Source organism: Python bivittatus, unplaced genomic scaffold (assembly GCF_059951505.1).
Source record: "Python bivittatus isolate LINGU-HERP-01145 unplaced genomic scaffold, Pbiv_v1 ctg000590_np1212, whole genome shotgun sequence".
In the NCBI taxonomy this organism is placed as follows: Eukaryota; Metazoa; Chordata; class Lepidosauria; order Squamata; family Pythonidae; genus Python; species Python bivittatus.
In genome coordinates, this window is record NW_028277086.1 from 2,644,216 (window position 1) to 2,663,610 (window position 19,395).

Here is a 19,395-nt window from a genome sequence, read left to right on the forward strand (position 1 = left end):
GGTGACGTCAGCAGAGGTGACATCACAGAGGCCATGTGCTCTCCACGCGCCTTGCCGGATGTCACATACCCAGAAGTGACTTATGGCCCCTCGCCCCAAACTCACATTGTTGCCAGGGTGTTGAGTGTTGAGAGCCCCTCTTCCCCCCAAAGGCTTCCGTGGACCCTCCTTAGGCAGCACAGAGTGGTGAGAAAGTCCCGCCATCAGCAGAAAGCCCAACGTGGCCAAGATCTGGCTTGAATGTCCAAATGGCTGCCTTGAATGCCTCCCTCTGCCCCTTCGGTTTAGTCTGGCCGTCCCCAGAGATCAAAGCTTAGTGCCGCTCCCTGGGTCCGTGCCCACCAGGGCCGCCACCACCAGGGCGAGCAGCCAAGCTTTTGTCTTGCAATCTTCTCTGCAGCCTGCAAAGTGCAGCCCGGGAGGGCAGTGGGCAACTCTATATACCCCGCTGAGATGTTGTCTTGCTGGAGCTGCATCTCCGGGATTAAGAGGGAAGAACAAGGAGACTCAGGGGAGAAGGGAAGGGCAGCAGGCGTGGCCTCTTTCCCCCCAGCACCAAAGTGGAAACCAGATCAGAGCAGATGAAGAACCACCCGGTCCCTGGATTCAGTTGGGCACCTGGACAATTGGCATCTCTTCCTGAATTTACAAATGGTGGCACAATCTGGGCAAAGTACAAAATTAAACAAAACGTCTCTCTGCAAATTCAATGCCTTCTTATTGTTTATGTGTACTACGATTAATCAATTGGAGAAATGCTCTGAGTTTTCAAACGCCTCGGGTTTTGCCTGTGGTTCTGTCTACTTTCAACAAACACGGCCTTCTCTCCCAAACTCGTCTGTGGACTGAAGAAGTCCCAAGATCTAAAAGTCAGGAATGGGCAGGGCAGAGAGGAGGGAACAGGGATGCTCAGACATGGCAGTAGGATTTCTGGAGCAAAACTACCAGCAGGAGCAGAAGGACAGTAAGTGGAGAGGGGTACCTTGAATCAGAGGTCAACAATTCCTGCAAAGAAAAGATCCTCATACTGATGAAATTGAAACAAGAAGTTCCTCAAGCCTCTGGGGGTCCAGGAAGAATGCTGTTGTCACCCACAAAAACCCATTGTCCATGAAAGGTTGTCATAGAGAAGGTCCTCAGGGATCATACCTACCTTTCATTCTGCTCTACATCTCCTGGTTGCCTGATCCCTTTGGTTCAGATCAATGTTCAGTAAGAGGTCAAGCTTATCCTGATACATTTGGATCACAGATATCAAAACTGGCCATTAGAAAATTAACCAGGAAATTCTTTCTGTCTGACCCCAAGGGGGATTTGCAAGGACCAAGCAGGCCTCTCAGAAAATCCATCGCTGATTAAATAAACAAATCAATCAATCAATCAATCAATCAATCAATCAATCAATCAATCTGACTCCTTGAGGGTGTGAGAAAACCTAGGGAATCAGGGAAAAAGCAGAATCTTCCAGCCCAGAATGAAAAGTAGATCCAAGCACTGGCCAGGACAGAGTGACCACCACTGTCTGAAGGGTCACTCTAGGATGAAAGAGGCTCTCAAAGAGACTTTAAGGGTTCCTCAGAGGGTAGACTACGCCTGCGACAGATCAGAGCTAAATCACCTCAGACGCGTATTCTGACTGTGATTCCGTCACCTCGTGACTCATCTTTCTCTTCACCAAAGACAACAGTCGGGGAATGAGGGGACGTGGAGAGTATTTATGCAGAAAATACCAGGCTTGTTGACCTGCCAGGAGGTTCCAGAGGTTGCTTTTCCCACCAGGAAATTCCCAGGTCTGATTTTTCCTGGGAAGATTTCCTGGACAACAACTGCTCTTCATTCAATACCGAGGGTTGAATTTATACTGAATCAGAGCTTCGAGATACACCAAGGCTGGTTTTTTTAGGTGACCAACAATGAGAGTGAAAGAGTCTTGATGTGGCCCTTTCCCAGCTCTGGGCCTCAATTTTCATAATGAGTTTCTTACTTATTAAGGCCGAAGCTCCAAACGACCACAAAGGAAGAGCCAACGTTTGTTCCAGGATGGGTGGCAAGAGGTGGCGTTACCCGGAAGGAGAGTGACTCAGTCACCACCAAGCAAATCTTTTCCTCTGAATTTGCTCCGTTAATTCTACGAAACCTTTAGCCGAGACTTTCCCGGTAACAGTAATTTGGCCTGAAGTACCAACCTCCTCATCAAGGGTGTCATAAAAGCATAAAAGACAGGAGGGAGAAGGGAGGTGGGAGACCAGCTTGGAGTTGGGTGCCATATACATTTAAGAAATAATAATAATAATAATAATAATAATTATTATTATTATTATTACTACTACTACTACTTACTTATTTCACTTCTTGTTCTAACCTGCAAAAAAAGCAGTAATTAATGAACAAGTTTAAAACTGTTTGTGATCTTTCGTAAAGGGGCTAAGGAGGAGATGAGGAGGGCGCGCTGCCTTCACATGAGTATATGGTGCAGAAAACAAGCCGTTTCCCCTTACGATTGTTCCTTTTCCTCACAGACAGACCACAACACAGTGATCTCGGGGTGGGGGGCATCGGGAGACGGGGGAATTCCCCACGAGTGCCGAAGCTGCAAAGGAGCCTTTTTTCAGAAAGACCTTCAGTCCGTGCACATCCCTTGCCAACTCCCCTCTACCTGCCTATGAAGAGCTTCCAAGAAGTTGGACTCCCACAAGGGGACCAGGCTGGAAAGAGCCGCCGAGGGCCTTTTCTGGATTTGCTGATAGTTTAGGGTTGAGCTACGGCAGGTTTATCTGAGTGGGACAGGTTGCTATTTAGGGTAAAAAGGTGGTGTATTGGAGCCTGTCTTTTGTAAAGAAGAAATGGTCTCCTTTTGTCATGAGAAACCTTTCTTTTCCTTTTTTTATATGGGGCTATTGGGACCATTTCACGCCCTTTAAATGGGATTTCGTTTTGGCTGTGAGTGGAGGTGTGGGATCTTGGATTTTATCTACGTTGACTAATGTTCCTATTTCAGAGCTGTGCTTGGACTTTTTGCTGAGGACTGGATGGGAGAAGGGCCTCCTTATTTGACGGGCCTGTTGTCAAGAGGTGGGTTCTGGGATGAGGAGTATATCTGGGTTCAGTGAGAGGAGGTGAAGAGATTATGGAGGGGTTTATACTTCTCATCCTGAGGGTGGGAGGTTGCTTTTTGGCTTTCCTTTTTATTTTCTTACAGCTTTCTCTTCTATTTTTTTGCTTGTATTCTTTATTGTTTTATCTAAAACCTTTAATAAACTTATTTGAGACAGGACTATCCAATGATTCCCTTTCAGGGAAAGCAGCTTTCTGCAAAGCTCAGAAGAGGAGCAGGAAATCTCAGACAATCCTATTAAGACCTTGGGATAAAGCTGGGGGGGAGGAAATATATTTAATCCAGTTTACATGAACCCCATTCAGTATCCCTTGCCATCCCTTTCCATCCTGGCTTCCGTCACACCAACCTGCCACTTCATGCGCTCCCTTCTTTTCGTTCAACTTCTAACCCATCTCTTTTGAAGGATCTCATGAAGTCCATCCAACCACCACTCGCTTGACCTTCCCCTTCCTCTGGACCAGCCACTCTCCCTCCACACTTTTGCTTTGGGACTGGAGCCCCATTCGTTCTTTCTGTATGACCCAACCCCTTTCGTTCTGGCCACTGACTTGGGGGTTCAAGCCACACCTGTTGAGAATGCACCTGTTCATCCTTGACCCTCCCTCCTCTTCTTTTATGGAACACAGTTCCTAGGGCAGTGAACTTTGAGCTTTTTTCTGACACACCCAACTTTCATAGCCATACAACAAAGTTTTCACTGATGTGTTTAGCTAAACCCTCTCACCTAAGGCTGTTTCACTTCTTTTGAACATTATTCCTTGCACCAAGCCTCATCCTCATTGGCATGTTTCTCCATTCAGTTCCCTATCTTCTTTAACCTTCCTTCCATTCATCTACTTCCTCTGCTTTTCATCTTTCACTCCATTTTCCATAAAAAAAGCCTACCTTTTGATGCCTAGACACCATCGAGCTGACATCCACCAGAGCATAAAACAACTGAAAGAAAACATAGAAGATCAGAAAATGTGGAGAGCTGCTCCATGGAATCGCTGAGAAACGGACACAATTGAACAGACAGCAACATCATCGTCATCCCTTCAACAGGACCAGACCCCTTTCAGACAGACTTCCCGAGGTGGGGCTTGTAATGAAAATGGAGGGAGACCAAAAACAGTCTCTGGGATGCAGAATGAGGGGTCTCCCTCTGCAGAAGGAGGGTCCTCCCTCTGTACCTCAAAGGCCAGAAGTGAACTGGCCAGAGTGTACACAGTGGACTGATCTCCTTCAGCTGGAGTTGGGTGGCTAATAAATTCAAATAAATAAAAGAAATACAAAGAAAGAAAGAAAGAATTCTTGTGGATTTGATAGGGCTCTCTTCTTCTAAGGAACAAGTGCTTTCTCTCACACCCCACAGGAGAATGATTTTGACTGACCACCAAGTCACCCCACAGGTAGAACAAGTTGAAGGCTCGGGGAGGGCCTTCCAAAAAGGTAAAGCTCTCTTTGATGGTGGCCGGACAGGCCAGAGTCTCAGGGAAGGAGCAAGGATTCTGGCCCACAAGGGAAAAGTTGCACAGACTGGCCCGAAAAGAGTAGCAGCCTCTTTCACAACTGTTGGGTATAACATGGATGGGTAGGGCAAAGTAGACAGAAGGCACATTCTGGCTTGTGAAGAGAAACTGAGTTACTTCATGGCTCAGCCCTAAAAACAAAAGAAAAGAAAGAATGGAACCAGGATGCTACAGGTCAAAGAGATCATCTGTAATACAAGAATGGTTTCTTGCCACTGAGAATTTTTAGGACCTACCAGGAACCAATAGAGTTTGTGCCACGTCTCTATTACTTTCACTTATGCCAGCAGGTACACCAACCATGTCAATAACTGAAATAAAATATTGTTGTTCAAGGTATCCAAACTTTACACTGAATTCATGAGGAAAGGTACACGTATCTCTTAAGCTCCGTTGTCCTTGGAGGTATACCAAGACTGAGAATTAAAATGTTTGTTCAAAGTGCTTCCATCTAATTTTGAGCCAAGTTTTGTTAGCTAAATCAGTCAGGTTGAGAGATCAAAATATACATTGGAAGGAGGCAGCTGGGCAGATCCTGTTTGGGTCACAACATGCATGAGGGGAAGGAGGAAGCTAATTAACTTTGCATTTAATCCGTGGAGAGATAATCAGATGTCTGTTAAAGACATTTCTTCTTGGGGGCAAAACGAGGTAATAGAATACTGTCGCTGCAGAAACTTTGCATTGAATGAATAGCTTATGTCTCTCTTTTAAGTTCCCTTAAGCTTAGGGGTACACCAAGAACGAGAATGGAAACATTTGCTCAAAGTTTTTTCATCTAATTCTGAGCCAAGGCGTGTTAGCGAAATCAGTCAGCTTGAAGCATCAAAATATACACTGGGTTGGAGGGAAAAGAGAGCGTTTGGAAAATAATTATGGTTCTGTTGCAACTGTGAACTCTTAGGACCTGCAAAGAAAGCCCTAATGCTTCTTTTTTCACCTTGCTCACAATTACTTAGGATTTTCCTTTGTATAACTCTAGTAGAGAGATGCTGCCTCTTCATCAGGTACCATCAACTGTAATTGAAATAATCCCCCACTTTCAGAGCAGCCAAAATACAATGTGAAATATCTCCATTTCACCAAATACAGTACGATGTGAAATCTTTCCATTTCGCTGTTCTTCTCAGTTATGCCTGTAGGCACACCAACAATTGCAACCTTGAAAATTGCATATTTTTGTTCAAGGTGTGCCAACTTTGCGTTTAATTAGTGGAGAAAAGTACACATCTCTCTTAAGCTGAGTTATACTTGGAGGTACATCCAGGAAGAGCATTGAAATACTTCTTCAAAGTTACTATCAAGGTTGGGGCCCTCCTGGATGCTGCTCTGACCCCAAAGCTTTCAGAGGCTCAAATAAGCGCCAGTCTAACCGGATGTGAAACCCTCTCAGAATCATCAAGGAGGGGGTCTGAACAAGGCTGTGATGTGGGAGAAGAGGTAGAGAATAGGTGCAGCATGAAAATCTTCTGCATTGTCACCTCTGGCATATCAATGACATTGGTTTGTGTGTGGGCATTTTAGTATCGTTATTGGGGGCCTTTAGTGCATTCCTGGCATCGTTGCCTTTTCTTTCTCCCACCCAACCTCATGCTGGTGCATGAGCACCCCTTATCTCTTATTATGGAGATAATAAATAAGAGGGGAAAGATTCAGACCCGCTGCCATGACACAGCAGAGATCTGGGTGGCTCCCACCATGATGGCGATCAGGAGGGCCTTCAAGACCCCCCCCCTTCTCCCAGGTACTGGGCAAGGGTGGCTGCAGCCCCTTCTGGAAGTGTGGCAGGTTTGTGTTGTGAACCAGATTTGCCGTCTGTTAGTCTTACATCCTCCTTTTTGGTTATGAATATTTCTTGTTTTCTTTTTATGGTGTGTGCTGCCCAGAGTTAGCTGCAGTGAGGCAGCTCCTAAGTCAAGTTAAATGAATCTTTTATATAGAAATAATCCTCACACAGCCCCAACCGGCACCACAAAATAGTGCCCAGGTAGGGGATCTCTGGTGACCCCTCCAGCACTGGCCCCCTGGGCCGAGGGGACCTTCAGGGCCAGCTCTCGAACCAAGATCGGCCTTCCTTCAGGGAGGAGCGACGGAGAAGAGGCCTCCCTTCCCCTGCTCCAAATCCCCCTCCTCTACTTCAAGGCATCCTTCTCTTCCTCTCAGCTTCCCCCGGAGAGAAGAAAGGGAGGGAGGAGCAGCATGGGGTCTGTGGTTTCGCCGAGGAAGGACGGCGGTTGCTGGAGCAGCCGTGGGTCATAAGCCAGGTGGCATGGGGGGGAAGGGGCTGGACGGGCAGCGGGGAGAGATGGTTCAAGTCCCTCCCTCAGCCCCACTTTGCCTCACGGGGTGGTGGCTTTGTGGGGGGGTTTCCCCCTTTCTTTACACTATCAATCTGAAGGTGGGGGTGTTACCCAATTGGCCAATCCAAGCCATGATAGAACCGGAAGGGAAAAAGGGGAAAGATGGTGAGGCCGAGGTGGGATTATGGACCAGCTTCTGGTAAAGGCCAAAGCATAAATCTACAAGGAAGCTCCATGATGGATGAGAGCAAAACTCAAAGAAATCAGCCTCGTTTTTATAGCTAAAGGTTGCACTTATCATTACTGCAACAAGTAATTTTCTGATACGATTCCAGGTAAGTGCAATTTTCAGCACATCCTCTGAAGTGTTCAATACCTGGGAAGGAAAAACAAAACAGAATGGTTACTTGCAATAGCAAAGACTTGATCTGTGGTGGCTTCTGACCCACTCCTAACAATACAAATACAATACTTTAATGACCAAGTATAAAATATATACAAGGAATTTGTCTTCGGTGACGAACAGCAAGATCAACAGTGCGTTTGGATAGCAACAGAAAATAATAAACAATAACACTACACAGTAAAATAACTTTTTCAAAGGAAGAAGCCACTGTCCAGCACATCTCAAGTCATGTAGTGTTTAACAGAGCAATGGCACAAGGGAAAAAAACGTACCTCCAAGTATAAGTCAGCTTAAGAGAGATGTGCACTTTTCTCCCCTGATTAAATGCAAAGTTGGCACACCTTGAACAAAAATATGCAATTTTCTTTGCAGGTCCTCAAAGTGCACAGTTGTAACAGAACCGTAATTATTTTCCAAACGCTCTCGTTTGCCTCTGACCCAGTGCATATTTTGTTGCTTCAAGCTGACTGATTTAGCTAACTTGCCTTGCGCTGGTGTGACGGAAGCAAGGATGGAAAGGGATGGAGACTGACGCTGTACCAGGAACTAACAGAGTTAGTGCCACGTCTGTTACTTCCAGGTATGACAATAGCTACAGCTACCCTGACAATAATTTAAAAAAAAGATTGTTCAGGGTGTGCCAACTTTGCTGCATTTAATTCATGGGGAAAGGTACACATGTTTCCTAAGCTCAATTGTCCTTGGAGGTACAGCAAGATTGAGAATTAAAATGTTTGTGCTTCCATCTAATTTTGAGCCAAGGCTTGTTAGCTAAATCAGTCAGCTTGAGAGATCAAAATATACATTGGAAGGAGGCAGTTGGACAGATCCTGTTTGGGTCACAACATGCATAAGGGGAAGGAGGAAGCTAATGAACTTTGCATTTAATCCATGGAGAGATCATCAGATGTCTTTTAAACACATTTCTTCTTGGGGGCAAAACAAGGTAATAGAATAGTGTAGCTGCAGAAACTTTGCATTGAATGGATGGCTTACGTCTCTCTCTTAAGTCCCCTTAAGCTTAGGGGTTCACCAAGAAGGAGAACGGAAACATTTGCTCAAAGTTCTTCCATCTAATTCTGAGCCAGGGCATGTTTTTTTTTCCATACATTTATTTGCAGCCTTAGGTTTTAGCAAAATTCCTTTAAAATTACAGCAATCCATATCAATTCAGTCCATCCCCTCTAGTATATGCCACACTATTTGTCAAAATTTGCTTCCGTATCTTTTTTACAGCCATTGCAAACAATGCAACTTGATTCGTTACATATTCATTTTCATCAGACAACAAAAAATAGATTTTTTTCTAGATTAGTCTGATCCAATTGACTTAGCAAAGGCATAATAAATCTAGCTCTTGGTTCTTGGTATAATCTGCAATGTAATAGATTACAAGTCAGATCTTCCACCTGTGAGGTATTGCAAATACAGAAACGGTGTGTAGTTGGTAAGCCTCTGTACCTTCCATCTAAGTAGGCTGTTGGCATAGTTTGAAAACGGAGTTCTGTAAAAGCTTGTCTCAGGGACTGGGGTAGGGAATATGGTAAGTAATATGACATTCCTTGCCAATTTTTAAGAAGACGATACCACTTGGCCAACTTAAGCCTGCATACCTGATCTCTATCCTGTCTAAAATCTTTAAAAAAAAAAAGTCCCTCAATAGTGTATGATAGTTTGTGTCGTTAAACAGTTCCTGATCTAGGGGTAATTGAAAAAATAGTTTTTGACACAAAACCGCCCATCTGTTGCTACTGAAATTTTCATAGAGGCATTTTTGCCAGATAATTATTGGGCATAAGAACTAATTTCCTATAATATAGGATTATTGCCTTCTTTACTCTTCTAATAATCGATGGGAGGCTGACTTCTAATCTCAACATTGCCGCTGGTATATGTGAAGGTAAGGCTAGGATTGATCTCACAAATTTATTCTGGACCACTTCTAACTCTTCTAATTTACTAAACCCCCAAATTGGGGCCCCATATATCAACTGTGATATCGTTTTCCCCTGGAAGATCTTAAGTGCAGGTTGAAATAAGCGTCCTCCTTTTGAATAGAAGAAGGAACAAATAGCCCTCATAGATCTCATGGCTGTTATTCTTGTTGATGCTATATGTGAGTTCCAAGACAATGTTTCAGTAAACTGGATACCCCGATGCTTAAATGATCTCATTTGTTCTATCTTAGGGGTACACCAAGAACAAGAATGGAAACATTTGCTCAAAGTTCTTCCATCTAATTTTGAGCCAAGGCAAGTTAGCTAAATCAGTCAGCTTGAAGCATCAAAATATACACTGGGTTGGAGGGAAAAGAGAGCGTTTGGAAAATAATTACAGTTCTGCTGCAACTGTGAACTCTTAGGACCTGCAAAGAAAGCCCTAATGCTTCTTTTTTCACCTTGCTCACAATTACTTAGGATTTTCCTTTGTATAACTCTAGTAGAGACATGCTGCCTCTTCATCAGATACCATCAACTGAAATTGAAATAATCCCCCACTTTCAGAACAGCCAAAATGCGATGTGAAATCTTTCCATTTAATGAAATACAATGTGAAAGCTCTCCATTTCTCTGTTCTTCTCAATTATGCTTGTAGGCTCACCAACAACTGCAACATTGAAAGTTAAATATTTTTGTTCAAGGTGAGCCAACTTTGCGCTTAATCAGTGGAGAAAAGTGCACGTCTCTCTTAAGCTCAATTGGAGGTACATCCAGGAAGAGCATTAAAATAGTCCTTCAAAGTTCTGGCATCTGATTTGGAGCCAAGGTTTCCTAACTGAATCAGTCCACTGGAAGCCCCAAAATATAGGTAGGGAAAAGGCAGTTGGGAGATCCTTTTGGGGTCAGGCGGATGTAGGCAGAGGCCAGGACAAACGTGGGGGCAGAGAGGGGTTTAAGAAACTTTGCATTAAATGAGTGGGGAGATCACCACTACTGCAATGACAAGATACTTTTGTTCAAGATGTGCACATTTTGCCTTGTGATGGAAAAATAACAAAATAAAGCTGGAAACTCTCCCCCCTCCCCCTTGCCTCTCCTTCAGCTACCTTTTTACTCCCCCCACTGCCTTCCCTCTCTTTCCTCCACTTCCTTCTGCCATTCTTTGCTCGTGCAAAACAGGATCATCCCCAAGCCATTGCTTGACCCAAGAGTGACCATGCTCCACTGCCAAGAATAGACCTCTTAACCCTGTCCACTGGCACAATGGGAGGGCCATCACCTGTCTGCTTAAGGGTTTGCCTGGTTCTTTTCTCGCAATAGAAAAACAATTTCTTCCCCATTTCACACCTGACCTCAAAAGTTCATAAATCCTGTGCCTTTCCACTGTTCAGGGCCCTCTTTCTTGAAAGCAGGCACCCAAGGATCCTGGCAATAAACCTGGTTCTTCTTCTCAACGTTGTGCTCCTGTCCATGGCAAAACTTCCACAAGAGGGGAAAACCCCAAGGAAGCCACCACCCTGTCAGGCAAAGTGGGGCTGAGGGAGAGACTTGAACCATCTCTCCTTGCTGCCCGTCCAGCCCCTTCCCCCCCAGGCCACCTCCAACAACTGCCGCCCTAAACGTTGTTCCTCCCTCCCTTTCTTCTCTCCGGGGGAAGCTGAGAGGAGGGGAAGGATGCCGAGAAATAGAGGAGGGGGATTTGGGGCAGGGGCAGGGAGGCCTCTTCCCCGTCAGTCCTCCCTGAGGGAAGACACACCTTGATTCGAGAGCTGGCCCTGAAGGTCCCCTCAGCCCAGGAGTGCTAATGCTGGAGGGGACACCAGAGATCCCCTAGCTGGGCACTATTCTGTGGTGCCAGCTGGGGCTGAGTGAGGATTATTTCTATATAAAAGATTCGTTTAACTTGACTTAGGAGCCGCCTGGCTCCGATCAACTCTGGGCAGCACACAGCGTAAAAAGAGAAGAAGAAATAGACATTACAAAAAAGAGCATGTATGAATAATAGATAGCAAATCTGGTCCACAACACAAACCTGTCCCACTTCCACAAGGGGCTGCAGCCACCCTTGCCCAATGCTTGGGAGAAGGGGGGGTCTTGCAGGCCCTCCCGATCGCCATCAGGGTGGGAGCCACCCAGAGCTCTGGTGTGTCGTGCCAGGGGTCTGAATCTTTCCCCCCTTATTTATTATCTCGATGAAGCCACTGGGGGAGGGGGTTCATCCACGAGGATGAGGTTGGGTGGGAGAAAGAAATGGCAACGATGCCAGGAATACCATAAAGCCGCCCAATAATGATAGTAAAATTGCTGCTGCAGTTAGAGCCGAACTGGGAATTTATACCATCTGTTCCCTGTCTGAAATCAGAGCCTATAACCATTGGTGCAAAATCAATGAAATGGAGACTGACAGGCTCCCAAAGCTGGGTCTGCTAGAGCAGGTAACATCCCGGTTACAGACCTCCTGGATTCTTCAGTGGAGAAATTATGTAAGAAGCGGCGGTCCTCCTGCCTCCCATGCAACCGGAGAACCGGTCCAAGAGAGCCGCTCAAAGAGTCCCGGACACAGAAGCACAGGACAGCCGCCCTTACTTAGCAAGGCTGGCAGTTTGAAGGGCTGAGCCAGTATGAGCCTCCTTTCCAAACTGCCGACTATTTAAAGATGCAGGTGCCAAAACACCATATGTGGGGAGGTATCTGCCCGAGCGAGATGTGACCAGCGTGACACAACGGTTGGAAATGGGGGGCTTCACCATATTCCTCATAGCGAACGCGTTTGTATCCGTGGAGCGTCAGAGACAGGAGACTCAGCACAAATATTATCTGACCGCAATCTGGACGAGAAGGAGAGCGATATGGATCTTGGACCACACATTAAATGAATGGCCCGCCGGGAACCACATCTTAAAACAACATACTTGGTGTGTGGTCAGAATTGGAAAGTAACATCTAAGCCAGCTCAGTATTTGAGTAAAACAATACGGTTGAGACCTGCATGTGTGGGGCTGACTGGGGTATATTGTAGGGGTGACACGGCAGCGTGGTTGCACGCTCACCTATCTGTATACTTAATCACTGTATTTCATTTCCGTTTTACTTAATTTGTTTTTATTTAGGGTTTGATCAATATTTTGTGTTTGAAATTCTGCATTTTGATATGGCCTAAGGGCTAATCTATAAACTTTGATTTGATTTGATTTGATTTGATTGCAAAATGCACCCCCCCCCAAGGTCATTGATATGCCAGAGGTGAGAGAGCAGAGGGCTTTCATGCTCAGGGAAAAGAGGCCACGCCCGCTGCCCTTCCCTTCTGCCCCGAGTCTCCCGTTCTTTCCTCCTAATCCCGGAGATCCAGCCCCCCAAGACAACACCTCAGAGGGTATATAGAGTTGCCCGCTGCCCTCCAGGGCTGCACTTTGCAGGCTGCAGAGAAGATTGCAGGATGAAAGCTTGGCTGCTCGCCCTGGTGGTGGCGGCCCTGGTGGGCACGGACCCAGGGAGGGGCACTAAGCTTTGATCTCTGGGGATGATCAAACCAAACGGAAGAGGCAGAGGGAGGAATTCGAGGCAGCCGTTCATACTTTCAGGCCAGACCTTGGCCATGCTGGCCTTTCATGCTTCAGCCCACCATCACCCACTTCTTGGGAGCAAGATGGAAAATGTTTCCTTTCTTAGCTCTCCGTCTGCCTCTGGTTCTGCGAACGCTCAGTATTTTTGATGGTACAGCCTCTATTTACTTATGGTAAAATAATAATGATCCAAAGAGGGCGGGGTAGGGTGAAAGTGGTCTGAAGCAGAGCTCCAAGGATGGAGAGAGAGTCTGGGAGACACTGAGGTTGGGGCCTTAATTTTAGGCTGGCTACAAACCATTTCAGACATCCGAATCAGCCCCCATCTACCAGGTTGTGGAAGATCTGCTCAGAATCACCAACTGGGCGGGGGGCGGTCTGAGTATGGGTGTGATGTGGGAGAAGAGGCCACCTCAGCAGCTGGTCTGTGTTAGGATGCTAAGCAGGGTTGGGGCTGGTTAATCCTAGGATGGGAGACACTAAGATGGAGCTGTGGGCAATTCTCTATACCCTCTGAGATGTTGTCTTGTGGGGGGGGGGCGGATATAAGGGATTAAGAGGGAAGAAAGGGAGACTCGGGGGAGAAGGGAAGGGCAGCGGGTTGTTGTAGGATGAAAGAGTCTCTCAAAGAGACTTTAAGGGTTCCTCAGAGGGTAGACTACGCCTGCGACAGATCAGAGCTAAACCACCTCAGACGCGTATTCTGACTGTGATTCCGTCACCTCGTGACTCATCTTTCTCTTCACCAAAGACAACAGTCGGGGAATGAGGGGACGTGGAGAGTATTTATGCAGAAAATACCAGGCTTGTTGACCTGCCAGGAGGTTCCAGAGGTTGCTTTTCCCACCAGGAGATTCTCAGGTCAGACTTTTCCAAGCTGGGATCCACAATTTCAGTACTGCTGTAGTTGAATAAACTTCCGCATTTAAATCCGGCTGTATTGATATACATTGATTTTCTAATTTCCTACACAAGACCAAACATCCCTTTCACGAAACCCCCATTTACAGAGTCTTCCTCTGAAATCCAGCAGGCAGTTGAGCTGGAATGAGGAGGACCAGGTCCAATCCCTGTTCTGTCATGGCTTCATTTGGCTAACCGGGTAATACGCCCACCTTCAGATTGATAGGGTACAGAAAAGGGGGAACCCCCCAACACCAAGCCACCACCTGTCAGGCAAAGTGGGGCTGAGGGAGAGACTTGATCTCCTGATTGAGGATAGGAGGGTCCACCTCCTGGGTTAGAGGCAGGAGGCGTGAGGGAACATATGGGATGCCCACCCTGCTGACCAGTGAGAGAGGTCGTGCAGGGGGGCAGAGTGTGAGGGGGGTGTAAGGTTTGGTGGGGGGGTGGGTCCCAGTGGCACCGAGAGTGTGAGCTGGTGTGCCGGTGGGACTGTCCCTCACCTGTGAGTGTCTGGTTGTGAATGAGGATGAGTGATTGGAGGGAGGGACCTTTACCCCGGATTAGGGACTCCGGAGGTCCAGGATAGGGGGCACTTGGGCCCGAAACTTCTGGGGACTGTGTGGTGGGCTACACTATTGAGGTGGTGACGGGTAGGGCATGATATTGCGGGAGCTGGAGGGCGGGCCATCTTCGGGGAAGACGCCCCTGGTGTGGGCTACCGGTGGCGTGTTCCGGCCCTCCTTGCTCACTCCCAGGTCCTGACCAGCAGGTTCATAGGGGCCCCGGCCTTCGGCTGTTGCTGCTTAATGCTGCTTACCCCAGGTCGGGTAAGAACAAGGCCCCCTCATATGTGACTTGATCACTGAGCAGGGGGCGGACCTGGCATGGTGATTCATTTGCAGGGCCGCGCAGAGGAATTTTCGGAGCATCTGCAGGACAAAATCACTTGGATTTGTTTCAAGTTAGACTCCAAGCGTGGGGCAGAGTCTGGGGAGATACCAGGGGATCATTCTTACCCAGTTATCTGGAAACAGTTTCATCCTGTTGATCCTGAGGAAGTGGACAGGATCCTCTGGACTGTGAAGGCCACCACTTGCCATCTTGACCCATGCCCCTTCTGGCTGATGAAAGCAGCTTGGGAGATGACATGTGGTTGGATCCAGGCGATGGTTACTCCCTCCTTGCAGGAGGGAGGGTTCCTGACTGCCTTTAAGGAGGCACTGGTGCACCCCCTCCTCAAGAAACCCTCCCTGGAGCCCACTGTGCTGGACAATTTTAGTCCAGTCTCCCACCTCCCCTTTTTGGGGAAGGTGGCTGAGAAAGTGGTGGCGTCACATCTCCAAAGTGATCTTGAGGAAACGGATTATCTGCACCCTTTTTGGTCAGGTTTCAGGCCCGGTTATGGAACGGAAATGGCATTGGTCACACTTATGGATGGCCTCTGGTGGGAGCGGGATGGTGGAAGTGTGACCATCCTTGCTCTCCTTGATCTCTCAGCGGCTTTCGATACCGTCAACCGCGGTATCCTGTTGGGATGGCTCAGGGATATGGGGGTGGGCAGCACAGTCTTGTGCTGGTTTGCCTCCTTTCTCCAGGGCCGGTCCCAATCGGTGTTGAGAGGTCCCATCCTCGGCCCCTCCTCTGTGGGGTGCCGCAGGGTTTGGTTCTCTCCCCACTCCTTTTCAACATCTACATGAAACTGCTGGGTGAGATCATCCATCACCATGGGATGAGGTACCATCAGTACGCTGATGATACGCAATTATACATCTCCATCCCTGGTGAAGTAAGTGATGCTATGGCTACCCTTTCGTGGTGCCTGGAAGCTGTGGGGGTCTGGATGGGGAACAACAGGCTTCGGCTGAACCCTGGCAAGACAGAGTGACTGTGGGTTAATGGTTCCTCTGTATCCAGGATTTTGTCATTGTTGGTGCTGGATGGGGTAGCACTGCCCCAGACAGGCCTAGTGCCTAATCTGGGGTCCTCCTGGACTCACGGCTCCTGCTCAAAGAGCAGGTGGCAGCCGTGGCCAGGAGGGCCTTTGCACAACTTCAGGTTGTACGTCAGTTATGCCCTTGCCTGGATCGGGATGCCCTTCAGATGGTCACTCATGCCCTTGTTATCTCCCATATAGATTACTGCAATGCGCTCTACATGGGGCTACCCTTGAAGAGTATCCAGAAGCTACAGCTGGTCCAGAATGCAACTGTGCGAGCTATTTTTGGAGAAGGGCCCATGTAATGCCGTTGCTCCGTGAGCTGCATTGGGTACCAGTTTGTTTCTGGGTCCAATTCAAAGTGTTGCTTATCACCTTTAGAGCCCTACATGGCATGGGACCGGGTTACCTGGTCCCTTGAACAAAAGTATCTTGTTCTTTGTATTGTCGAAGGCTTTCACGGCCGGCATACGATGGCTGGTGTGGGTCTTCCGGGCTGTGTGGCCGTGGTCTTGAAGTTTTGTTTCCTAACGTTTCGCCAGCACCTGTGACCGGCATCTTCAGAGAGCAGGAGCACAGACAGGAGCAGTTCTCTCTGTGCCCAGGGTGAAGTGACCCTTCTGTGGGTATTTATAGAGATCGGGGGGGGGGGGATGGGGGTGTGTGGGGGGGTTGGGTTACTGAGTGGCTGCTTGTTTTGGTGTCAGCATCTGTGTGTATTTTCCTGGGGATTAGGCAGGGTTTTTTCTTCTACTGAATTGTTAACGAGGAGCTGCTGGGGGTGATTAGCAAGTTCATTGTGTGAACTGTTCACATGTCCTGGTGGTTGAGCTGAGTTCTAACCCTAACCACCTAAACAGCGTCCACCCCAATATACAATTCACCATGGAAAAAGAAGTGGATGGCCAACTTCCATTTCTAGACACGCTGGTCATACGCAAACCAGACCTCAAATTAGGACACAAAGTCTACAGAAAACCCACCCACACAGACCGGTACCTACACAAAAACTCCAACCACCACCCACGTCAGAAAAGAGGCATTATCAAAACCCTCATGGATCGTGCCAATTGGATCTGCGAAACCCAATTCCTAAACTCTGAACTTAACCACCTTAATTGGGTCCTACAAGCGAATGGCTACTCCAAGAATGAAATAAAAAGAGCCATCAAACCAAGAAAGCAACATGGGACTGAAGAAGAAAAACAGCCACCCACCAATAAAGTATTTCTGCCCTATATCAAAGGGGTCACAGACCGCATGGGAAAACTGATGGAAAAACACAATTTCCAAACAATCTTCAGACCCACCAGAAAAGTACAAGAAGTGCTAAAATCAGCAAAAGACAAAAGGGATCCCCTCATCGCTGCAGGAGTATACCGCATACCATGCAGCTGCGGGCAAGTATACATCGGGACCACAAAACGTAGCATCCATACCAGGATAAAAGAACACGAAAGGCACTGCAGACTACAGCAACCAGAAAAATCTGCAGTAGCTGAACATGCTCTCAAGGACACTGGACACAAAATCCTATTTGAAAACACAGAGATACTGGACAACACCAACAGCCACTATACCAGGCTATACCGGGAAGCCATTGAGATTCACAAACACCAGCACAGTTTCAATAAAAAAGAGGAGAGTCTAAAAATCAACAAAACCTGGCTACCAATCCTGAAAAATACAGCCTGCAAAAGGTCAACGAACTCAGCTCAACCACCAGGACATGTGAACAGTTCACACAATGAACTTGCTAATCACCCCCAGCAGCCCCTCGTTAACAATTCAGTAGAAGAAAAAACCCTGCCTAATCCCCAGGAAAATACACACAGATGCTGACTCCAAAACAAGCAGCCACTCAGTAACCCCCCCCCCACCCCACCCCCCCAGATCTCTATAAATACCCACAGAAGGGTCACTTCACCCTGGGCACAGAGAGAACTGCTCCTGTCTGTGCTCCTGCACTCTGAAGATGCCGGTCACAGGTGCTGGCGAAATGTTAGGAAACAAAACTTCAAGACCACGGCCACACAGCCCGGAAGACCCACACCAGCTATCTTGTTCTTATTGCAGTCATGGTGATTTCCCTACTGATTTAATGCAAACTTTGTTAAACCCGATACCTCTGCCGAGCATGCCTGAAGAAAGAGTGTCAGGCCTGTCTTCAAAGACACACAGAGCTGGCAACAGAAGGAAAGGTTTTCTGTAAGAATAAGGTATATTGTGATGGCTGTGGTATTTGTGTCTGTACCCCACAGAAACAATGCAAGAAGACAAACTACGGGCTGAAAGCTTGGAAGGGCATTTATGTTTTCTGAAACCACTGCTGGAACCACAAATAGGCGCAAGATACGTCGTGTACAATTTTGAACGCTGTTGAGAGACAGGGGCACCTATACCAAATTCTGTGTACGCCATGGATATGTTGGGGGATGATGACAAAGAGGTAATGAGATGGGGCAGGTATGGTGTAAAGTGTCTGGAGAAGTTTGTGAGGGAATTTATAAACCACAAGTTTAAAGGCTGCACATTTCTCGCACACAGCTCCAAAGGTTATGACGGCTACCTCGTCCTGAGACAGCCGATCTGTGAAAAGTTCCACGTTGAGCTTTTAAGTCAGGGCGGTAAACTTCTATATATTTACCTTCCGGGGTATAAGATTCGCTTTATTGATAGCCGCTCCTTTTTGCCCCTTAAATTAAGCAGGCTACCGAAAGCTGTGGGGTTTCAGGGCAGCAAGGGGCACTTCCCCCATTTGTTTAATACAAGGGCCAATCAAGACTACGTTGGAACGCTCCCTGAAGCTAAGGATTACAGTCCTGAAACCATGGCGCCTGGTGAGAGAGAAGAATTCCTGAAATGGCATGCTGCTAATGCAGGTACCGTATTTAAGCTAAAGAAGGCCCTGGCTTACTACTGCCGACAAGATGTGGAGATGCTGAGGGAGGCCTGTATTCGGCATAGGGGCAAGTCATGAAAATGACGGAGCGCGAGTGCCCCAGAGGTGGAGGGGGAGATATTGCTGAGGAGGTTGTCATTCGGTGCCTTGACCCCTCCCAACATGTCAGATGTACCCAACTGACACGCAGTACTTTTTAGAGGTGTTCCAAGGTGCTACTCGCAACCCTTTTGGCAGATTTGGCAGCCACTACTCCAGAAACCTGCAGGTTGAGAACAGGCCTCTTTCCGCCTGATTGGCCAGTGGTTTGCTGAGTAAAAAAGCAACAGCTCGGGCATCGTAGCGTTAGTTCATCCAGGATGTCAGAGAGGGTGCGCAGAAATTGGGGGTTTTAAAAAATCTTCGTAAAGGCCGGTCCACAACAGAGAAAGGCCATCTTATGTCGCGCTAATAAAGATCTGGTAGGCGGGATAGCAGAAATAGCCCTGAACACTTTAAGAGGAAACCTTCCTCTGAAACCTTCACAATTCCGCACATTAAAGAGAAAGAAAGGTGTCATGAAAAAGTTGAGTGGTAGAAAGGTCTCTCTTCAAAAGAAGAAACAGATCATTCGCCAGTCAGGAGGATTTATTGGGCCCTTACGAGGGGCCGCTATTCCATTGCTGACCAGCCTATCAACTGGATAAACCATGGACCATGCTAAGAAAATGTATCTGGTGTCACGTCATAAGATGGAGCAACTACAGGGCAGGGTACCTCCTATGGGGGCACCTCTGACATCGCCGGAACGACCATCTCCACAGGACGCGACAA

At 47.4% G+C, this 19,395-nt stretch overlaps 1 pseudogene; it reads left to right on the top strand.

Annotated features, from left to right (window-relative positions):
* The first annotated feature begins 915 nt into the window (after positions 1-915).
* On the top strand, positions 916-18,660 carry LOC148214729 (uncharacterized; annotated as a pseudogene).
* The last annotated feature ends 735 nt before the right edge of the window (positions 18,661-19,395 follow it).